Source organism: Hylobates moloch, unplaced genomic scaffold, assembly GCF_009828535.3.
Source record: "Hylobates moloch isolate HMO894 unplaced genomic scaffold, HMol_V3 SCAFFOLD_3, whole genome shotgun sequence".
Taxonomy (NCBI): domain Eukaryota; kingdom Metazoa; phylum Chordata; class Mammalia; order Primates; family Hylobatidae; genus Hylobates; species Hylobates moloch.
In genome coordinates this window covers 56819554-56841355 of record NW_026652278.1, presented here as the reverse complement: position 1 = coordinate 56841355, position 21802 = coordinate 56819554, and the positions used below count along the sequence as shown (strand labels likewise).

The window sequence follows — 21802 nt, the reverse complement described above, 5'->3', positions numbered from 1 at the left end:
TTTATTCAGAAACCCAACATAAAAGAAAGAAAAAGTAGAGTAGCTGCTTCTAAAGTGCTAGTAAGAGCCTCAGAGCTCTGACCACTGAACTGTCTCCTGTCCAAGGCTCTCTCTAAAACCAGCTCTTCTATGAATCATTCTAGAGTAAGATAAGTGTTCTAGTGATTCATTCATTTGAATTGAGACTGTGAACCCCTGAGCTGCAATGTAAACACCTGGAAAGGTTTTCACACTCTGCCATTTCTTATTTAGCTGTTCCTGCTTTCATTCTCTTCTGTTAGCTAGTCATGAGCAGAGCACTAAGTGGCTGAGGCAGAAGATAGTGAGCTCTAATTTGGGGGAAAATTAAGGAAAAAATAAAACACTGGGCTATGCCAGAGAGAATATAAAAAGGCTAACTCAATTAGAAGGACTGAGCATTTGGGAACAGTCTTAGAGCACTGATTTTCTGGTAGAAGGAAATACATAGGCCAAAGGGAGGGAAATATTGTGGAAAGAGAGAAAGTAGGTGATGAGGTAAGACCAGTACCTGCTTTTATGTTAGGCAGTCCCTAGGCTCACCAATCTGGTACTGTGTTTGATTCTTTTGGTGAGAGGCCTCATTAACATTTAAGACCCTTTAAGAGCTTATTTTGCCCAGGCAATTGCCTGTGAGACCAACAGAGTACTCCAGAAAGGAAGAAAAATTGGCCAGAACTTTTCAATGTAGATCCCAGATGTAGATCTTGGCTTTCAGAACACCTTAGGTTTGGAAGTCCATTTGGGAATATTCTGGAGCCCAACTACATGATGACTAGTATCTGAATCCCTGCTTGGCTTAGCTGTCTATCGGGCAGGAACGCCTCTTTCTTAAATTTACCCCAATCTCTGCTGGACCCTCTAATTATTTCCTTTCCTCTTCTTATGAGTTGGGCGAAAGTTCTGAAAAGTTATTCCCATTTTCCAAAGGTGATGATGCAGAAGGATGGTATATATATATATATCAATTCAGGTAAGCCACTCTGCATAAGTGTCTTATGGTTGACTTAATTAGGATTTATGTATAAGTGAAAAAATAGCAAAAATAGATTATACTTTCCTCAATCAACTTGTTCTCATTCTACACATTTATGAGGAATAAATCAGTAATATCTAGGTGCATTCATTTCCATGAATGTATTTAATGCAAATGCTTCTGCATGTTATATTTTCAAGGCAGTGTTTGTATGTAATTTTCACCTATAGTTTGTGTTTTGGGGGTTTAGTTTAAGATACAAAGATACCTTCCAATATTATGTATAAACTTTTTCTTTAAGCTTTTTTTTCTGCTTCATTCTTTCTATTATATCCTTTGGGACTTCAAATATACATCTATGAGACCATTTGCTATCATCCTACAGGTTCTGAAAGCCCTGTTCCCTTTTCCCTCTATTTTTTTTCTCGTCTTCAGATTGATTGAATAATTTCTACTTACCTATCTTCTCTTTTCTCTGTAATTTGCATTCTAATGTTAAGCTAGGTGGTGAAATTTTTATTTCAGATACTGTATTTTTAGTTCTAGAATTTTGATCAATTTATTTCTATAGGTTTTGTTTCTTTGTCTTTTCATTCACCATGAACATATTTTCCTTTACATAATTGAACGTATCTATAATAAATAATTTAAAATGCTCTAGTTATTCAACATATGAGTCATTAGAGGTTCGGTCTCCACTGATTATCTTTTCAATTGAGAATGGCCAGCATTATGTTGTTACTTCGTATTTTAAGTAATTTTGAATTGTACCCTGGACATTGAGAATGGTATGTTATAGAAGTTAATTTTTTTTTATTTTTTGAAATTGAGTCTCACTCTATTTCCCAGGCTAAAGTGGAATGACATAATCTCAGCTGACTGCAACCTCTGCCTCACAGGCTCAAGTGATCCTCCTACCACAGCCTCCTGAGTAGCTGGGACTACAGGTGTGTGCCATCACACCTGTCTAATTTTTGTATTTTTTTTTCGAAATGAGATTTTATCATGTTGCCCAGGCAGGTCTCAAACTCCTGGGCTCAAGCAATCAGCCCACCTGGGTCTCCCAAAGTGCAGGGTTACAGTCGTGAGCCACTGCATCTGGCCAGAGTTCTTTTATCATTAATTAGGCTACTAAGTCTACTTCATGTATATGTTCAAGTGTCAGCTACAGATTTGTGTAGAGTATCAGTGTACCAAAAACTTGAGGTTTCCTTTCTTCAGAGTTTGAGTTTCTGAAATTTTCCCCCTCATTTTCCTACTCTGGTCGTTGCATTGAACCTTGTCCTCTGGTTTTTCTAGCAAGATAATCTGTGTATTTTATGTCAAAGTTTTAACCAACTCACATAGTCCTCACTGTGGTTTGCTCTCATACTTACAAAAATTAATTTAAAAGTTAAAAAAAGCTCACTGCATGCTATTTCCTTTTCCTCTCTGGCGTTTTCTTGCTTATTCATTCTCTATGCCTTCAAGTCATTTTCTTTTTTCCTCAGATCTTATAGTTTTTTCCCCCAGATCTTATAGTTGTTTTAATTTTGTAGTTTTACCTTTCGCATTTGTATGTTTAATCCATCCCACATCTCTCCATGTTCATGATGTTAAGTGGAAGATCAGTTTTATTTTATTTTTCCATATAGTGAGCAAGTTTCCTTCCACAAGATCTACTAAACACCTGTCTCTTTCTCCACTGAGTTGTAGCGCAACTTTTATATATAAAAGTGATCTGTCTCTGGGCTAATTATTCTGTTACATTTGTCTATTCTTGTGCAAGTAAAAAAATTTTATTATAATGTGTTTGTAGTATGTCAGTAGCTGGTAATGTAAGTCCACTCCTTTGCTTTTCATTTTCATATTTTATTTAGCTATTTGTTTATATTTGTTTCTCCATATTAATTGTAAAATAAATTTATTATCTTCTTCAAAAAATTCAGGGAACATGAATATTTTTATATTAGTAAGTCATTACAACCAAGAGTAAGGAATGTCTTCCCACATATTAAAATATTTTTTATGTTCTTTTATGATTTAAAAATGTTATCCTTAAAAGTCTTTTGTATTCTCTTTTAAGTCCTGGATTATTTATAGTACCTTTGGTTCTATTATGAATAGGTTTTTCATGTATTATATTTTCTATTATGTTATTGCTCATATAAAGTAATGTTACTGATTGTTTAGTTTACTTTTATTAGGGGTATAAATTACATACAGGTAAATTGCATAAAACTGAAGCATAAAGCTTAATGAATTTTTATTTTTGTATGCAGCCATATAAATATTGCTCAAACCAACATGTAGTAGCTTTCAAGAATTCCAAAGGCTCCTTCATGTCTTCTACCATTTATATGAATTTGTGTAACTAGAACCATATATTATGTACTTTTTGTGTCTGCATTCTTTTGTTCAACACATTTTGTTTGTGAGATTTGTTTATGATGGTTTATTCTTTTTTTCATTCTTGAGTAGTATTTCAGTGTGTGAATACACCACATTTCGTTTTCCCATTCTCCTATTGATAAACATTTGGATTGTTTGGTTTAAGGTCATTGACAAGTTGCTATGAACATTCTTAGACTTATCTCGTGCTGGACATTAGTAGTCATGACACATGCTTTAGATTTTCATTAATTGATTTTTAAAATCTCATTAACCTTATTGAATTATCTTATTAGTTTAAAATTTGTTGAATCTGTTAACTGTATAGATGACCATATAGTTTGAAAACATTTAGAGTTTTAACTCTTTCCCTCCAATCCTTACAGTTGTATTTATTTTTTTTTCCTTAAAGAATTCACCAGGTTCTCTAAGAGTTTGTTAGAAAACAGTGGTAAAAGTGAGTATCTGTGTGGTTGCCCCAATATGTAAGGAATAATATCTAAAATTCTTTTCATAATAATGTATTTCTCTATTAAGTATTAAATTTCTATATGTTTTTGGTATATAACCCTTGCCAAATAAAGTTGTTGACTGTTCTTTGTTTGCCAACAGCATTTTTATTTAAATTTCAAATGGGTATTAAAGTTCCCAAATTGTTTTTCTGAAACTTTTAAGATAATATGATTTCTCCTTTTTGTTTGGAGAAATATATTGATACATTTTCTAATAAAAATTGATACTTGCTTTCCTGGGATCATGATTTCTTTGAGTACAATGTTTAATTTATATAATTAATATTTTATGGAGGATATTTGCAACTATGTTTTATGTAGCATGCACCTAAAATTTTCTTCTCTTCTTTTCTCTCCCCTTTGCTTCTCTTTTCTCTTCTTTTTTCCTTTTCCTGTTTTGGAGTCAAGGTTATACTAGCCAGGGAGCCAGCGAAGTTGGTAGCATGGCTCAAAGCCTCAGAACCAGGGAAACTGATGGTGTAACTCTCAGTTGGCAGTTGAAGGCTTGAGGATCCAGGGTGCTCCTGGTGATAGTCCCAGTATCTGAAGGCCAAAGAATTTGGGGTTCTGATGTCCAAGGGCAGAGGAAGAAGGGTGTTGCACCTCCAGAAGAGAAAGAAAAAGATTTGTCCTTCTTCTGCCCTTTTGTTCTATCCAGTCCCTCATCCAATTAAATAGCGTCTGCCACATTGGTTGAAAGTGGATCTTCCTTATTCAGTCCATTGGTTCCAGCACCAATCTCTTCTGGAAATACCCTCACAGACACACCCAGAATTCCAGTATGAGTCTGTCCCCATCATCATTGTTTTGTTATTTTTATTTTTGTGGTTCAGCTCTATTGCTTACCCTTCAACTAACTGAAATAAATGCTTACCTCATTTGTTCTCAACTTTTCCTGCTTTCTGATATATGCATTTAAAGATATATTTTCCCCTCTAAGTACTGTATTAGCTGCATCCCACAAATGCTGACATGAACTATTTAATTTGGGGTACCCAGCTACCTGGGTATCCCTTAATCCAGTCAAGTTGACACATAAAATTAACCATCACAAACAGATTGCTGGAAGCTTAGTAGAAGGCATCTCTTTAACTATGAAGGTCCAGGGCATTTTAGAAAGAGAGATCTTTGATTACAATTTCAATTTATTTGGTGCATGATTGTCTCTTTGTTTCGTATTTTTTCTTGCACCAATTTCTCATTTTAGGGTGTCTGAAAATTTATCAGTTTTATATAGATTTTCAAATGTATGCATGTGTTTTAAAAATAATATTTTAAAATTTTTCACTTTTTACACTTTGTACTTTTTGGTAACTCCTTTCTCACTTTCTCTTTCACTTTATCTGTTTGTTCTTCATTGAGATATGAGTCTGTCCTCATCATTATTATTTTATATTTGTATTTTTCTGGTTGAGCTCTATTGCTTACCCTTCAACTTACCGAAATAAATGCTTAGCTCATTTGTTTTCAACTTTTCTTGATTTCTGATATATGCATTTAAAGTATATTTTCCCCTCTAAGTACTGTATTAGCTTCATCCCACAAGTGCTGACATGAACTATTTAATTTTTACTTTACAATATTCCTTGTGATTTCTAATTAACTAGTTATGAATTAATATTTTATTTTCTAAAATTTGATTTTTAGCAATTTTTAATTAATATTTTCTAATTTTATTGCATTAAGATCAGAGAAAATAGTCTGTAAGATATTGATTCTTTACAATTTATTTAGGCTTACTTTGTGGGCAAAATGTAAATGTGAGTGTTCCATATGCCCTCATATATAATAGTTTCTTTCTCAAGTATAGATTTTTTTGTATAACTAATAACTCAAGCATGTAAATTATATTATTCAATCAAAGAGGTCAAAAGAAATATCAAGAGATTTGTGTCTTTATTATTATCTGCTTCATCTATTAAGTTCTAAAAGAGGTGTTTAAAAATCTCTAATTTCTATCAGTTGCCACTTTATATAATTTGAGGCTATATTTTAGGAGTATATTCTCTATTATTCTTTTTTTATAAACAATGTCAAAAGATACCATAGTGCATTATGGTAATTTCTACCTTAAATTTTATTTTTACAAAGTTTAAAACTGCTGTCATAGCCTCTTTGGTCGATATTGTTTTTCCTGTGTAACTTTTCAGTTCTTTAAATTTTGACTCTTTTTGATTCCTTTTGCTTTAAATGTACCTATTATAGAAAATATGTTATTGATTTTTCCAAATCTGAGATCATTGGAATACCAATATCCAATAATACAGGTGAGTTTAATCTGTTTATTATAATTCTATTTATATTTGAATTGCTTTCTGTTGTATTATTGAATAATTTCTATTTTAACTTTCATTTTTCTTCTTTTCTTACAGGTTATCTTTTGCTAGTTTATATTTTAAGCTATGCACTTAAAAACTTATGTGTTTATTTGTTTCTATGCTGCTTGCCTCTAACCTAAAAATCAGACTTATGTTTATTAATCCCTGATGATTTTTGTAAATAGTTTTTGATTTTGTAAATTTTCTGTCAATTTAGAAACAGAGAAAACAGTATAATAAAACCAATGTATCAACCATCCTACTTAAACTCTTAGCAACACATTACCAATATTGTTTTATTTCTAACTTCTTCACTGTCTGCCACCCTACCATTCCCAAGATTATTTTGAAGCAAATCCAAGATTTCATATCATTTTGCTATAAATATTTCATACTGAATTTCCAAAAGATAAAGACTCAAAAAACATATCCACAATACAATTAGCAAATGCTGAAGAAAACTGTTGTACGTAATCTAATATTTAGTATTTTCATTTTGTTGTTTATCAATTTTTTCTTAATTAATGTTTGTTTGAATCACAATCTAAATTATGTGCTTATATTTAACTGGTTGATAAGTCTCTTAAATATCTTTTTTTTTTTTTTTAGCCCTCTTCTGAGTTGTAAGAGGTTCAGTACACTGGAGGTTAGGTAGGAATGCTCCACATGAGTACTGAGTCTGAATCTGCATTTGAATAAGAATTACAGTTGTTACAAATACATATTAATATATGTGGAACACTGTACTATTAATTCCTCCTTTTTCATCCCCCCCTCTCTCTTTTCATTATTTTTTAATTGAGTAAACATTAGGTTGTCTGTTTCATAGATTTTTTTAGTCTGGATTTTGCTGGTTGTTCCCTGTAGTATTTCTTGATATGTTTTTCTAAACCTTCTATTGTCTACAAACTGATAGATCTGGAGTTTGAATTATATTCAGGTGCAAATTTTTTTGAAAGGATTTCATAGATGGTAGGTACTTCCATTAGGAGATATACAATGTTCATTTGTCTCTGCTTTTGTGATGCTTGTTAAGTCTTTGTTACCCTTAGATACGGATCACATGGGAAAAATAGGATAAACCCTTGATTCTTTTACTTTATTTACCAATTTTCAAAATAATGAAATGGCTCATTAGCACCCTCCAAAAATGGCCTATTAAAACTTTTATGTTGGTTTGTTTGCTTTTATGATATTCATTCACCTATTTATTCATTCATTTTGGCATCATTATATACTCATGGATTAAAACACATTTCATATATTTCAACTCATTTCTGCTATTATCCTTACTGATACTCAGCTTTTTCCATTTTAGACCAGGTTGGCTTCTCAGCCCTTTTGGCTTACATTTAAGAGTCCTTTATAACTTTTCTGCTTTTTGATATGATAAACTTTCTGATATATTAATTTTGTATTCTCCCTATCTTGAACCATTAGTAATTTCTGTAGGGAATGTGGTTCCTTTTGGTGTGACATGGTGTTCAAGAACATAACCTGATTATTGGAAAGGCTCATTGATTGTATTATTGTTGTATAATGTAGTGAATTATGAGGGCAGAGCTGTGAGCCTGGAGGGTACTGCTATGGGCCTTAAAGGATTATTCCTAGGACTTGAAAATTAATGGAGTTTGCCCAGTTGGATTTCAAAATTGCTTGGGACCAGTAACTCGTTTTCTGCCCTTCATTCCTCCCTTTTTGAATGAGAAATATGTGACTGTTAGCTAGTGCTTGTACCACCATTTTATTTTAGAAGAGAATTAGTTTTCTTGAATTTCAAAGGTTCACAGATAGAAATTTTACTACAGGATGGATCATATCAGAGTCTCATTCATACCTAATTTAGATGAGGTAGTGAGACATTTTACTCTTGAGCTGATGAGACATTAAATTTAGGAGTTGAATTGATGCTTAAGTCATGACATTTTGGACTTGTGTTGAGTCTTCTGGTGACCTTGGGTTGGGGATGAATGTATTTTATATGTGAAAAGAATGTGACTGTTTAGGAGCTAGAGGGTTATGATAGGCTGAATAGTGATCCCTGTAACCCACATATATGTTATCTTATGTGGTTCATTAGTCAGGGTTCTTTAGAGGGACAGGGCTGGTAGGATAGATGTATATATGAAAGGGAGTTTATTAAGGTGTATTGACTCACATGATCACAAGATGAAGTCCCACAATAGGCCATCTGCAGACTGAGGAGCAAGGAAGCTAGTCCAACTCTCAAAACCTCAAAAGTAGGAAACTGACAGTGCAGCCTTCAGTCTGTGGCCAAAGGCCCGAGAGCCTCCAGAAAACCACTGGTGTAGGTCCAAGGGCCCAAGAGCTGAAGAACTTGGAGTCTTATGTTTGAGGGCAGGAAGCATCCAGCATGGGAGAAAGTTGGAGGCCAGAAGACCCAGGCAGTCAAGTCTTTCCATGTTCTTCTGCCTGCTTTATTCTAGCTGTGCTGGCAGCTGATTAGATGGCACTCACCCAGATTGAGCATGGGCCAATAGGATATATATCCTATTAGTTCTGTCCCTCTAGAGAACCTTGACTAATACAGATTTTGGTACCAGGAGTGGTTCTAGAGGAACAGAATGTTAAGGATGGAGTTCTTTCTTTGGTTTTAGGGTTTCTGGAGTTGGATGCTTAATATGATTAGACCCCAAAATGCTAAGGACTCTACTTCTAGTAGTATGGAGAACACTGATAGTCCTTGGCGTAAACTTAGGGAGTTATGCAAAATAAATGCATTTGACACTCCTGATTCACCACTCGTGAGAGGCAAGGAGTTTAGCGGCTCTATACATAATACCTTTGACCATATGTGGAGAATCAAGGAACATAATGAAGCTGGTTAGTTGCTCCTAAGTTCAGTGGACAAAGTGATAAAAGAAAATTATCAACTCAGGGATTATGTCTCCCACTTTCAAAAACAGATACTAAGCCTCAAATCTGCTAAGATTGCCCTGAATGAGAGTCTTATCTCCTGTAGAAAAAGAGCTGAAATTGTGGAAAAACAAACACAAGCTCTTATCATGTGAGTGGCTGACCTGCAACAAAAGGTACATGCACAGCCTCACCAGGTGTCTACTGTTAAAGTGAGGGCATTGATTGGAAAAGAATAGGACCCTGCAACTTGGAATGGGGATGTGTGGGAGGACCCTGATGAAGCTGGGGACACTGAGTTTGTAAACTTGGATGAATCTTTTTCTGCCAGAAGGAACAATTTCCCCATCCCCAGTAGTGGCAACATCCCCTCCCTGACCCATGTTGCCATCAGCCTTTCCACCTTTGTCTGACGATATAAACTCTGCACTGCCTGAGGCAACAGGGATGGCCTCTCCTGAGGCAGATGCCAGGCAAAATAATGTTGATTCTCCTCAGGAGCCACCCCCAACACTCCTGTTTGCTTCGAGACCTACAACTAAAGTCCTGGCGGGTCCCTAGAGGTGAGGTTGAGAGTCTGGCCCATGAAGAGGTGCACTGCACTTAAAAAGAACTGTTTGAGTTCTGTAATTTATATAAACACAAATCTGGAGAACAGGCGTGGAATGGATATTAAGGGTATGGGATAATGGTGGAAGGAACATAGAGTTGGATCAGGCTGAATTTATTGATTTGGGCCAACTAAGTAGGGACTCTGCTTTTAATGTTGCATCTCGAGGAGTTATAAAAAATTTAATAGTTTATTTGCTTGGTCAGCTGAAATGTGGATTAAAAGAGGGCCCACTGTGAGTGAGCTGGAAATGCCTGATCTCCTTTGGCTTAACGTAGAGGAAGGGATGCAAAGACTTAGGGAGATTGGGATGGTGCATTAGTCACGTTAGACCTACTCATCCCAGCTGGGAGGGTCCAGAAGATATACCCTTGACCAATGTCTTGCAAAATAGATTTGTGAGGGCAGCACCTGCATCTTTGAAGAACCCTGTAATTGCTCTTCTCTGTATATTAGATCTAACAGTGGGAACCACAGTCAGTCAACTACAAAATTTAAATACAGTGGGAATAATTGGATCCCAAGGTGGCAGAGGCCAAGTGGCAGCACTCAACTGTGACAGGCAAGGTGAGCTACCATAATGGACAGCAGAGACAAAGCAGCAATCAGAGTAGTCTGACTCATGTAAAGCTCTGGCATTGACTAATTAACCATGGTGTTCCTAGAAGTGAAAGTGATAGGAAGCCTACTGCATTCCTACTTACTTTATATAAGAAGAAAACTTCTAGGTCAAATAGACAAAAGGCTAATTTGAATTATAAAAACAGAGAATCATGGCCCCTCAATCAATTTCCAGACTTGAGCCAGTTTACAGGCCCAGAACCCCTTGAATGAAGGGAAGGCCGAATCCTCTTAAGGAAGGATCCCACTATATACTGATAATTTATGCAGTGAATCTTTCTCCCATCCTTCCCCAAGGAGACCTCTGGCTTTTTACCAGTGTAACTGTGTACTGGAGAAAGGGAAATGATTGGACATTTTGGGGACTGCTGGACACTGGCTCTGAGCTGATGTTGATTCCAGGGAACCCAAAACATCATTGTGGTCCTCCAGTTAAAGTAGGGGCTTATGGAGGTCAGGTAATTAATGAAGTTGTAGCTCAGGTCTGACTTACAGTGGGTCCAGTGGGTCCCCAGACTCATCCTGTGGTCATTTCCCCAGTGCCAGAATGCATAATTGGCATAGACATACTTAGCAGCTGGTAGAACCCCTACATTGGCCCCCTGACTGTTAGGGTGAGAGTTACTGTGGTGGGAAAGGCCAAATGGAAGCGATTAGAGCTGTCTCTACCTAGAAAAATAGTAAATCAAAAATGATATTGCATCCCTGGAGCGACTGCAGAGATTAGTGCCACCATCAAGGACTTGAAAAATGCAGGGGTGGTGATTCCTATCACATCCCCATTCAACTCTCCCTTTTGGTCTGCACAGAAGACAGATGGATCTTGGAGAATTACAGTGGATTATCATAAGCTTAACCACGTGGTGACTCCAGTTGCAGCTGCTATACCAGAAGTGGTTTCATTGCTTGAGCAAATTAACACATCTCCTGGTACCTGGTGTGCAGCCATTTACTTGGCAAATGCGTTTTTCTCCATTCCTGTCCATAAGGCCTACTAGAAGCAATTTCCCTTCAGCTGGCAAGGCCAGCAATATACCTTTACTGTCTTACCTCAGGGGTATATCAACTCTCAGTCTTTGTGTCATAATCTTATTTGGAGAGACCTTGATTGCTTTTCTCCTCCACAAGTGGTCAAGAGATCAAGACCATCCTGGCCAAGATGGTGAAACCCCATCTCTACTAAAAATACAAAAAATTAGCTGGGTGTGGTGGGAGGTGCCCGTAATCCCAGCTACTTGGGAGGCTGAGGCAAAAGAATCGCTTGAACCCAGGAGAAGGAGGTTGCAGTGAGCCGAGATTGCGCCATTGCCCATTGCACTCCAGCCTGGGCAAAAAGAGCGAAACTCTATCTCAAAAAAAAAATTAAAATAAAAAAATAAAAAAAATCACACTGGTCCATTACATTGATGACATTATGCCAATTAGATCCAGTGAGCAAGAAGTAGCAAACACACTGGACTTATTGGTGAGACATTTGCATGCCAGTTGATAGGAAATAAATCTGACTAATATTCAGGGAACTTCTACCTCAGTAAAATTTCTAGGGGTCCAGTGGTGTGGGACCTGTCAAGATACTTCTTCCAAGGTGAAGGATAAGTTGCTGCATTTGGCCCCTCCTTCAACCAAGAAAGAGGCACTATGCCTAGTGGGCCCATTGGGATTTTGGAGGCAACACATTCCTCATTTGAGTGTGTTATTTTGGCCCATTAATTAAATGACCCAAAAGGCTGCCAGTTTTGAATGAGGTCCAGAATAGGAGAAGGCTCTGCAACAGGTTCAGGCTGCTGTGCAAGCTGCTCTGCCACTTGGGCCATATGACCCAGCAGATCCAGTGGTGCTTCAGGTGTTAGTTGCAGATAGGGATGCTGTTTGGAGCCTTTGGCATTCCCCATAGTTGAATCACAGTGGAGGCCTCTAGAATTTTGGAGCGAGGCCCTGCCATCTTCTGCAGATAACTATTCTCCTTTTGAGAGACAGCTCTTGGCCTGTTACTGGGCTTTGGTGGAAACTGAACATTTGACTATGGGCCATGAAGTCACCATGTGACCTGAACTGCCTATCATGAACTGGGTGCATTCTATCCCATCTAACCATAAAGTGGGTCATGCATAGCAGCATTCCATCATCAATGGAAGTGGTATATATGTTATCAGGCTTGAGCAGGTCCTGAAGGCACAAGTAAGTTACGTGAGGAAGTGGCAGAAGTGCCCGTTGTCTCTACTCCTGACGCCCTGGCTTCTCTCCCCTAGCTTGCACTGATGGCCTCATGGGGAGTTCCCTATGATCAGTTGACAGAGGAAGAGAAGACTGGGGCCTGGTTCATAGATGGTTCTGCATGATATGCAGGCACCACCTGAAAGTAGAGACCTGCAGCACTCCACCCCCTTTCTAGGAAATCCTAGAAAGACAGCTGTGAAGGGAAATCTTCCCAGCGGGCAGAACTTTGAGCAGTACACCTGGTTGTTCACTTTGCACAGAAGGAGAAATGGCCAGATATGCGATTATATAATGGTTCATGGGCTGTAGGGAATGGTTTGGCTGGATGGTCAGGGACTTGGAAGAAGCATGATTGGAAAATTGGTGACAAATTTGGGGAAGAGATATATGGATGGACCTCTCTGAGTGGTTGAAAACTGTGAGGATATTTGTATCCCATATGAGTACTTACCAACGGGTGGCCTCATCAGAGGAGGATTTTAATAATCAAGTGGGTAAAATGACCCATTCTGTGGACATCACTCAGCCTCTTTCCCCAGGCATCCCTCATCACCCAATGGGCCTATGAACAAAGTGGCCATGGTGGCAGGGATGGAGGTTATGCCTGGGCTCAGCAACATGAACTTCCACTCACGAAGGCTGACTTGGCTAATGGCCACTGCTGAGTGCCCAATTTGCCAGCAGCAGAGACTGACACTGAGCCCTTGATATGGCACAATTTCTCGGGGTGATCAGCCAGCTACCTGGTGGCAGGTTGATTATATTGGAGCTCTTCCATCATGGAAAAGGCAGAGGTTTGTCCTTATTGGAATAGACACTTACTCCAGATATGGGTTTGCCTATCCTGTACGCAATGCTGCTGCCAAGACTACCATCTGTGGACTTACAGAATGCCTTATCCACCATCATAGTATTCCACACAGCATCGCCTCTGACCAAGGCACTCACTTTACAGCTAAAGAAGTGCAGCAGTGGGCTCATGCTCATGGAATTCACTGGTCTTACCATGTTCCCCATCATCCTGAAGCAGCTGGATTGATAGAAAGGTGGAATGGCCTTTTGAAGTCACAATTACAATGCCAACTAGATGACAATACTTTGCAGGGCTGGAGCAAAGTTCTCTAGAAGACCATGTATGCTTTGAATCAGTGTCCAATATATGGTACTGTTTCTCCCATAGCCAGGATTCACGGGTCCAGGAATCAAAGGGTGGAAATGGAAGTGACACCACTCACCATTACCCCTAGTGATCCACTAGCAAGTGTTTGCTTCCTGTTTCCCTGACATTATGTTCTCCTGGCCTAGAGGTCTTAATTCCAGAGAGAGGAATGCTGCCACTAGGAGACACAACAACGGTTTCATTAAACTGGAAGTTAAGATTGCCACCTGGACACTTTGGGCTGCTCCTGTCGTAAAGTCAACAGGCTAAGAAGGGATTTACAGTGTTGGCTGGGGTGATTGACCTGGACTATCAAGATGAAATCAGTCTGATATTCCATAATGGAGGTAAAGAAGACTATGCATGGAATACAGGAGATCCATTAGGGCATCTCTTAATATTACCATGCCATGTGATTAAGGTCAATGGGAAACTACAACAGCCCAATCCAGGTGGGACTACAAATGGTCCAGACCCCTCAAGAATGAAGGTTTGGGTCACTCCACCAGGAAAAAACCATGACCTGCTGAGGTGCCTGCTTAAGGCAAACTGAATACAGAATGAGTTGTAGAAGAAGGTAGTCATCAATACCAGCTATGACTATGTGACCAGCTGCAGAAACGAGGACTGTAGCTGTCATGAGTATTTCCTGCTTCTTTTGTTAAAAACATGTTTGTTCATGTATACACTTGTACTAAGAAAATATCTTCACTTTATTTCCTTTTCCTTTATCATGTGACATAAGTTTTGACTTCATATTGGCATTTAAGTATTATTAACTTTATGTAATAGTATTTGGGTTGGGGATTGGTGGGTTTTTGGTTGTACAAAGGAAGTTGTATTATGTTAGGTGTAATTGTAACCTTATTATTGTCTTTATTTGAGGATTATGTGTGATCTCAGGAGATGTGTATGGGTTCAAGCTGACAAGGGGTGGAATTGTGATGGTTAATACTGAGTGTCAACTCGATTGGATTGAAGGATACAAAGTATTAATCCTAGGTGTGTCTGTGAGAGTGTTGCCAAAGGAGATTAACATTTGAGTCAGTGGGCTGGGGAAGGCAGACCCACCCTTAATTTGATGGGCACAAACTGATCAGCCTCCAGCAAATATAAAGCAGGCAGAAAAAAGTGAAAGGTGAGACTGGCCTAGACTCCCAGCCTACATCTTTCTCCCATGCTGGATGCTTCCTGCCCTCAAACATCTGAGTCCAAGTGTTTCAGTTTTGAGACTCAGACTGGCTCTCCTTGCTCCTCAAGCTTGCAGATAGCCTATTGTGGGACCTTGTGATCATGTTAAGTTAATGTTTAATAAACTTTCATATATATATATATATCCTATTAGTTCTGTTCCTCTAGAGATCCCTGACTAATACACCAGTTTTAGAATGATAATACCACTACTACCACCAAAAATCTGATTACCAAAAGTGGTTTAATTTTAAATTATTTCCCATTGAGAGTGTAAAATCAAATTACTGTGTCTTAAACTCATTTGTAATAGATCTTCTCTGTATAATTATGCCACCAACTGGAGATTGAGTTAGCTTCATTTGTTTCATTTTTAGATTTTAATGATTGCTTTTTGATTGAATTTTATCTTATAACCATGTAAAATATTTTTATGTTTCCAACATTAAATCTACAAATCAAGAAGTTTGGCTTCTTTTTCTGTCTTTTCTACTATCCCCTTCTTCCTTTATAAGTACATATTTTTAAAAAAATTACTGGACAAATGTTATTGATTTATGTTAAAGAACTTCTCAGAGAACATTTGTTCTTTGCTATGCATTAGTAACATAAATAAAAACCTAAGGTCATGAAAAATTTTAAACATATTAAAAGAAGACAGAAAAAAATGTATGAAGCACCCTGGACTCACCGTCAACCTTGCAATCAATTAACTAATGGCTCCTGTTTTTTCACCTGTAACTCTCACTCATTTTTCCTCTTCTTGCATTATTTTGAAGTGAAAGCCCAAATACTACATCATTTTATCCATAAATGTTTTATTAAAATTTCTAAATGACAAAGAATCTCAAAAATAAGTAAAATTATTACATCAATGATTCTTTAATAGCATCAAATAAAAAGTTTAAGCTTGCATGTCATAATCCATTTTTATAGTTCTCTTTTTTGAAATAGAATACAAATAAGGTTCACTTACAGAAAATTTTTCTTTACAAATATTTTGTCTTTAATCTGGAGTTTCCCTTTATATAGGGAACCTATAGAATAAATTGTTTCTTGCAATTAATTTTATTTTATTGCTATTGTTGATAAAACCATATTAATTGTCCTGTAGATTTTGCACAGTTGACATTTTACAGATTGTATTCCTGTGATATAGCTTAAGATATTTTTCAATGTATTCCCTCTAAATTGGTATTTTGATCTAGGATCTTGTAAGACTTCTTCAAACTGGTGTTTTGTTTTTCCATCAAGAGGTACATGCTGCATGGTTCTCTCTCTTTCTCTCCCTCTCCCTCCATCCCCCTTCTCTTTTTCTTTATTTCTCTCTCTTTGTGATGATCAATTCTTAGATCCATTAATTCATTAGGGGCTGCAAAATGATGACAATTTAATTCTATTGTTATGGTCTTCATTTTTAACTGGAATTCTTCCATAAAGTGAAACGTCTCATGTATTATTTGATTATACAATGATATCATTCACATAGAGAGGCAGGCAGGATAATGTTTGATTCTTCCTTCCTTTTTTTTGTGCAAGTTTTCAAAATAATTAGAAATTATTTTTGCAAGTTTTCAAAATAACCCCTGGCATCCACAAACAGAAATTGTTCCCCTTTTTTCCCCCACTTTTTAATTTTTTAAAAAAGTCATTATGAACTCAAGGATTTAAACATATTTGATGTATTTCCACTCACTGAAATTATCGTCATTATTAGTGCTCAAATTGTTTCATCCATGGACTCTTCAATTTGGCTTCTAAATCATTTTGACACAATTGTAGTAGTTTTAATAGCTTCCCTCATTTTGGTATATTTCATGCTTATCTTATACATTTCTTGCCCTAAATTTGAATCAGTCCTTTCTCTGAGGAGATCTGCTTCTTTTTAGAGTAAAATGCTATTTCCAGGCCACAACCTGGGTGCTACAGGTATACGCCATTTACCACCAGATTGATCATTATTTTTAGGACTTCTCTATAGATAAAACTAGCAATATGTAATTAATTTATTACCATTTTAACTCAGGACCACAGAGTTTTTTTAATGAAACTTCTTTTATATTATATATATATCCTCTTTCCCACTAGGAGAATCCCAGTTACCAATAACACTGGTAAAGTTAGTCTTTCAAATAATGACTCACTCACTGGATCCCACATTACACAACAAGTGTATCAGAAGAACAATACCCGTACTACCACCGACAATATGATTATTAAGACAGCTTAAAGAATTATTTGTAATTTCTTTACCCTTATGATTTGTATTCACTGGGATATGCAGTCAAATTGCCATATTTTAAAGTAATTTGGAGTAGTTTCTGTGAAGCTGGTAATGCCTCTAGCTGGATACTCATACATTAATTTAATTTATTAAAAAATAGTATATTTTATTTTTAGTGCAGTCTTAGATTTATAGACTCATTTAACAGATGGTATAGAGTTTCATATAATAACCGAACTACTTCTCCCTCCTCAGCATCCTCTATTATTAACATCTTGCATTCATGTGGTACATTTCTTAAAATTAACAAACCATTAACACATTATTACCAACTACAGTCCATCGTTTACATTAAGGTTCATTCTTTGTGTTGTACATTCCGTGGGCTTTGACAAATTGCATAATGACAGGTATTCGCCATGACTATTTCACACTGACTAGTTTTCCCACCTAAAAGTCTTCTGTGCTTCACTTATGCTCCCCTCCCCTCCCCCTCCCCTGAACCTTGGCAACCACTGATCTTTTAATTATTTTAACTGTCTATATAGTTTTGCCTTTTCCAAAATGTCATATTGTTGGAATCATAGAGTAAGGAGCCTTTTCAGACTGACTTCTTTCATTCAGCAATACCCATTTTAGATTTCTCCATGTCTTTTCATGGCTTAATAGTTTAATAATTTCTGCTTGTCAGTGAATAACGTTCCATTCCATTGTGTGGGTATAGCACAGTTTATTTATCCAGTAACCTGATGAAGGATATCTTGGTTGCTTCAGTGTTTGGCAATGAATTAAGCTGCTGCTATGAACATTCACGTGTGGTTTTTGTGTGGACAGACATTCTTAACTTAATTGGGTAAATACCTAGAAGTGGAATTGCCAGATTGTATGGTAAGCCCATGTTTAGGTAACTTATGTGAAATGTGTAAGGACTATGTCCAGATTCATCTTTTTGCATATGGATGTCCAATCTTCCCAGCATCAGTTGTTGAAAGGATTATCTTTCCTCCATAAAATTGCCTTTGCTCCTTTGTCAAAGATCACTTGGCTATATTTGTGTGGATCTAGCTTTTATCACTATCCTTCCCTCCTATACCCTCCATTCCCATGCAGTTGATCACTTAAAAAATTATGTACCACTCACTTTAAGAAATAAAAGGTAGCATACTATATATATTTTACTTGTGTCTAGTTGCATTGGTCAGTAACTTCAAAACAATATTTAATAGCAGGGGAATGATCATATAGGCTTTTCTTTTCCTGATTGTTGTAGGTTAGTATCCAATGTTTCCCTGTTAAGGGAGACCAGCTTTTGGATTAATGGTTAGATAGGTAGATAGACAGATACATAAAATCATGTTAACAACATCTCCATCAACTCCTATTTTACTGAATGTTTTACAAATGAATGGGTACTAAATTTTGTCAAATGCCTTTCCTGTGTCCATGGAGATAACAATATTACTTTTCTCCTTAAGTGTCCCAATGTTGAAGCACACATATATTCTCAGAGTTAACCCTATTTAGTCACAAGAATCATGCTTAATGTGTTGTTGGATTCTATTTCCTAACATATAACTTACATAAAAATTCTATAGCATTATTTATAAGTGAGATTAATCTGTATTTTTTTTATGGGGCAATCTTTGTCAGGTTTTGTGATCATGTAATAGTTGTTTCATAAAATTAGAGTTAGTAGAATTCTCCTATGAAATCTGGGCCTAGTGCTCTTGAGTGGGGATCCCTTTTAACTACTATTTTTCTTTCTTTTGTGGAAAATGATCTGTTTAGAATGTTTCCACTGGAGTTATTTTTGGTAAGTTTTAGTCTTCTAACAAGAAGCTATTCCTTTTATATTGATTTGTTAATCATCTATTTCAGGGGTCCCCAACCCCTGGGCTGTGGACCAGTACGGGTTGGTTCATGGCCTGTTAGGAACCAGGCCACACAGCAGGAGGTGAGTGGTGGGCTAGTGAACATTACCACCTGAGCTCAGCCTTCTGTCAGATCAGTGAGGATATTAGATTCTCATAGAAGCATGAACTCTATTGTGAACTACGCATGCAAGGAATTTAGGTTGCACACTCCTTATAAGAATCTAATGGCTGATGATCTGAGGTGAAAAAGTTTCATCCTGAAACCATCCCGCATCACCAAATCTGTGGAAAAATTGTCTTCCACAAAACTGGTTCCTGATGCCAAAAAGACTGGGGACCACTGACCTATACCTTCCTTTAAAAAGATATTCTCCCATGCATTGTTTTCTCTACTGTTAATTTTCTGGAATTTTAGTTCCAGTTTGTTTTCAATGTGTTTTTATTTATGCTGTTCTTTGTTTGTTAGACAATACATTTTTAAAAGGGATTCGATGACATTTATTGTCCAGATCTTCAATTATCTTCCTGAAATTAACCCTGTTTTTGTTTTAATGTCTTGTCTAAGGAGGAATTCGAAGGTGGGAACTTGGCAAAGTTTGTGAGGTCTTACAAGTCTGAGAATACTTTTTTTCTCATCAGATTTAAATGACATATTGGCAAATATAAATTCTACAATCACAGATATGTTCCTTCTGCAGAATAGAAATAATACTGTATTGCCTTCTTGCTTCTTTTAAATGTAATTCTTGGTTTTTTTTTTTTCCAATATGTCTACTTTTCCATTTTGGAAGCTTTCAGAATTTTATCTTGTTTTGTATGTTATTACATTTTACTACAATATGTCTAGGGGTGAGGTTTTTTGTCTAGTGTTTTGTGCTCTGTATGGGCCCCTTTCATCTTTCTTTAAATTGGGCAATTTTGTTTTCCTTATTTTATCAAATATTTCTTCATTAGTATTTTTCAAAATCTCCATCTATTCTTCTATTCTCTATATGTTTTCATTTTGATTTCTAATCTCCACAAGTCTTATTTTCTTTTATATGTCTCATCATTATCTTTTCCTGCTGCATTTTGGGAAGTTTCCTCAGTCTTATATTCCAGTTCACTAATTTGTTTTACTAACTAGTGTTCTTTATTCACCTATCATGCTTTTTCACATCTCACATTTGACCTTGTTATTTTTCTCTCTTCTTAGTACTACTAACAATACTAATGTCTTCCATTCCCTGCTTGAGAATATTTTTTATGCTTACTTGGATTTCTTATCCCAACAGTTCTTCTTCATAGGTTTATTGTTGTTGATTTTATTATTTTTAGAGTTGTAGCCCTCAGCTCTCTGTAAAGTCATATTTCGCTAGGGATAACAAGGGATTTCAGACTTTATTGACTTTATTCTACAGTCAGAAATACATTTTACCTCTTGACTCACTTAATATATATTGATAAAATAATATTTTAAAATATATTTGATATATTTAACAAAATATTTATCATCATGTTGAGCAATGCACTCTATTATTTCCTGGTTGGTTTGATTTTATTGAAAAATACCAGTGCTCCATACTAAAGTGATTTAATCACTTGTTAATGGGTAAATACCTACAGTTTGAAAACTCTATGAGAATATATGTTAGGGAAGGGCAGAAGGTCAGCCATAGTTAAGAAGGAGGGGTTAAAGTGTTATGCCCTAGAGCCCTAGGCATTACAGAATCCCTCAGATGAATCTAGTTTCCTTTATTTCATTAGGCAATAACTCTGTTTAGGCATTAATATCTAAATTCTTAGACAGGAACAGACTATGAGATGTCAGTCTCTTTAGGTAATAAATTACCAGCTTTGTAATTTTTTTGAAGAAGGGGTTGGATTGATGACTATCCATGGGAGACTGGTCAGCTTACACCCACATCAACTTCTCTCCCCCAAAGGCTGCTGTAAGAATATCCACAACCATGGAAATCAGTTACTGCTGATTCTGGGCCAAGGAACAAGCAATGATTATTCCAAGGAAATACAGGCTGAGATAACAGCAGAATTTAAAAATATTTGCCCCAATCTATATTTACTGCTGCTGCCTGGCTGCTCTTGACCCTAGAGGAACACCCAGTCACTCCCAGACCAATTCACGTGGGCTTTCATCTCTCCAGAGTTCCTTACAGCTTTTATGTTATTTCTTCAGATCAATGCTTCTTTGCCCTCCACAATTTTTCCAGAGGGCATCTTGTTTGGGAAAATCCAGTGGACTGTGTTTAGGAAAAGACCTGTGTTAAGTCTTTTAGGAGCTCTTTAAAATTTGCAGGCTCAAAATCATACTTTTTCATGGTCAAGGAAGGACTCAGTGATCAATCTGAGATGAATCTATCTCAGAATAGAACTCAGGTTGATAGAAAGAACATATAGGTTTACTTATTTTTTTCTTTAAGACTACCTTTGCATTTTATTCTCTTCTATGTTGCCCAGGTAGCATTCATTCTTACAATTTCCAGGCTGTGTTTAAGTGATGCATTTTGGCCATATCTGCATAACCAAAACTACACAGGGGACTTCAGTCACAAATGCACTGGGAATGCAGTGAATCTGAATAGCTCAGGGAAAACACTCTTTGCATTTGTCTGATTTTTGTGGCTCATTTAAGATAATTCAGGTCACTGCTTTTGTGGGGGGTACATTATGTCCCATATGTGGGAATAAATATACACTGGGGTGATCCAAGAAGCAAAGGGATATGCCTCTAACTCTATCATATGATATGAAGAGCTCCAAAAAACACCTCTCCCCTAAAAATCACCTCCATACCTACTCTGACCTTTTCTTCAGGTTGGCCTTAAATTATCTATC

At 36.7% G+C, this 21802-nt stretch overlaps 1 long non-coding RNA gene across 2 annotated transcripts in view; it reads left to right on the top strand.

Moving 5' to 3' along the window:
- Nucleotides 1-21802, top strand: part of LOC131383061 (uncharacterized) — a 211685-nt gene that overhangs the window by 94062 nt on the left and 95821 nt on the right. Inside the window, exons 3-4 of one of the 2 annotated variants that reach the window (XR_009212782.1) lie at nucleotides 3777-3821; nucleotides 4285-4665. The exons of the other annotated variant lie outside the window; for it this stretch is intronic. This is a non-coding gene — a long non-coding RNA (uncharacterized LOC131383061). Of the gene's footprint in view, nucleotides 1-3776; nucleotides 3822-4284; nucleotides 4666-21802 lie in introns of those variants that run through there. 2 annotated transcript variants of the gene reach the window in all.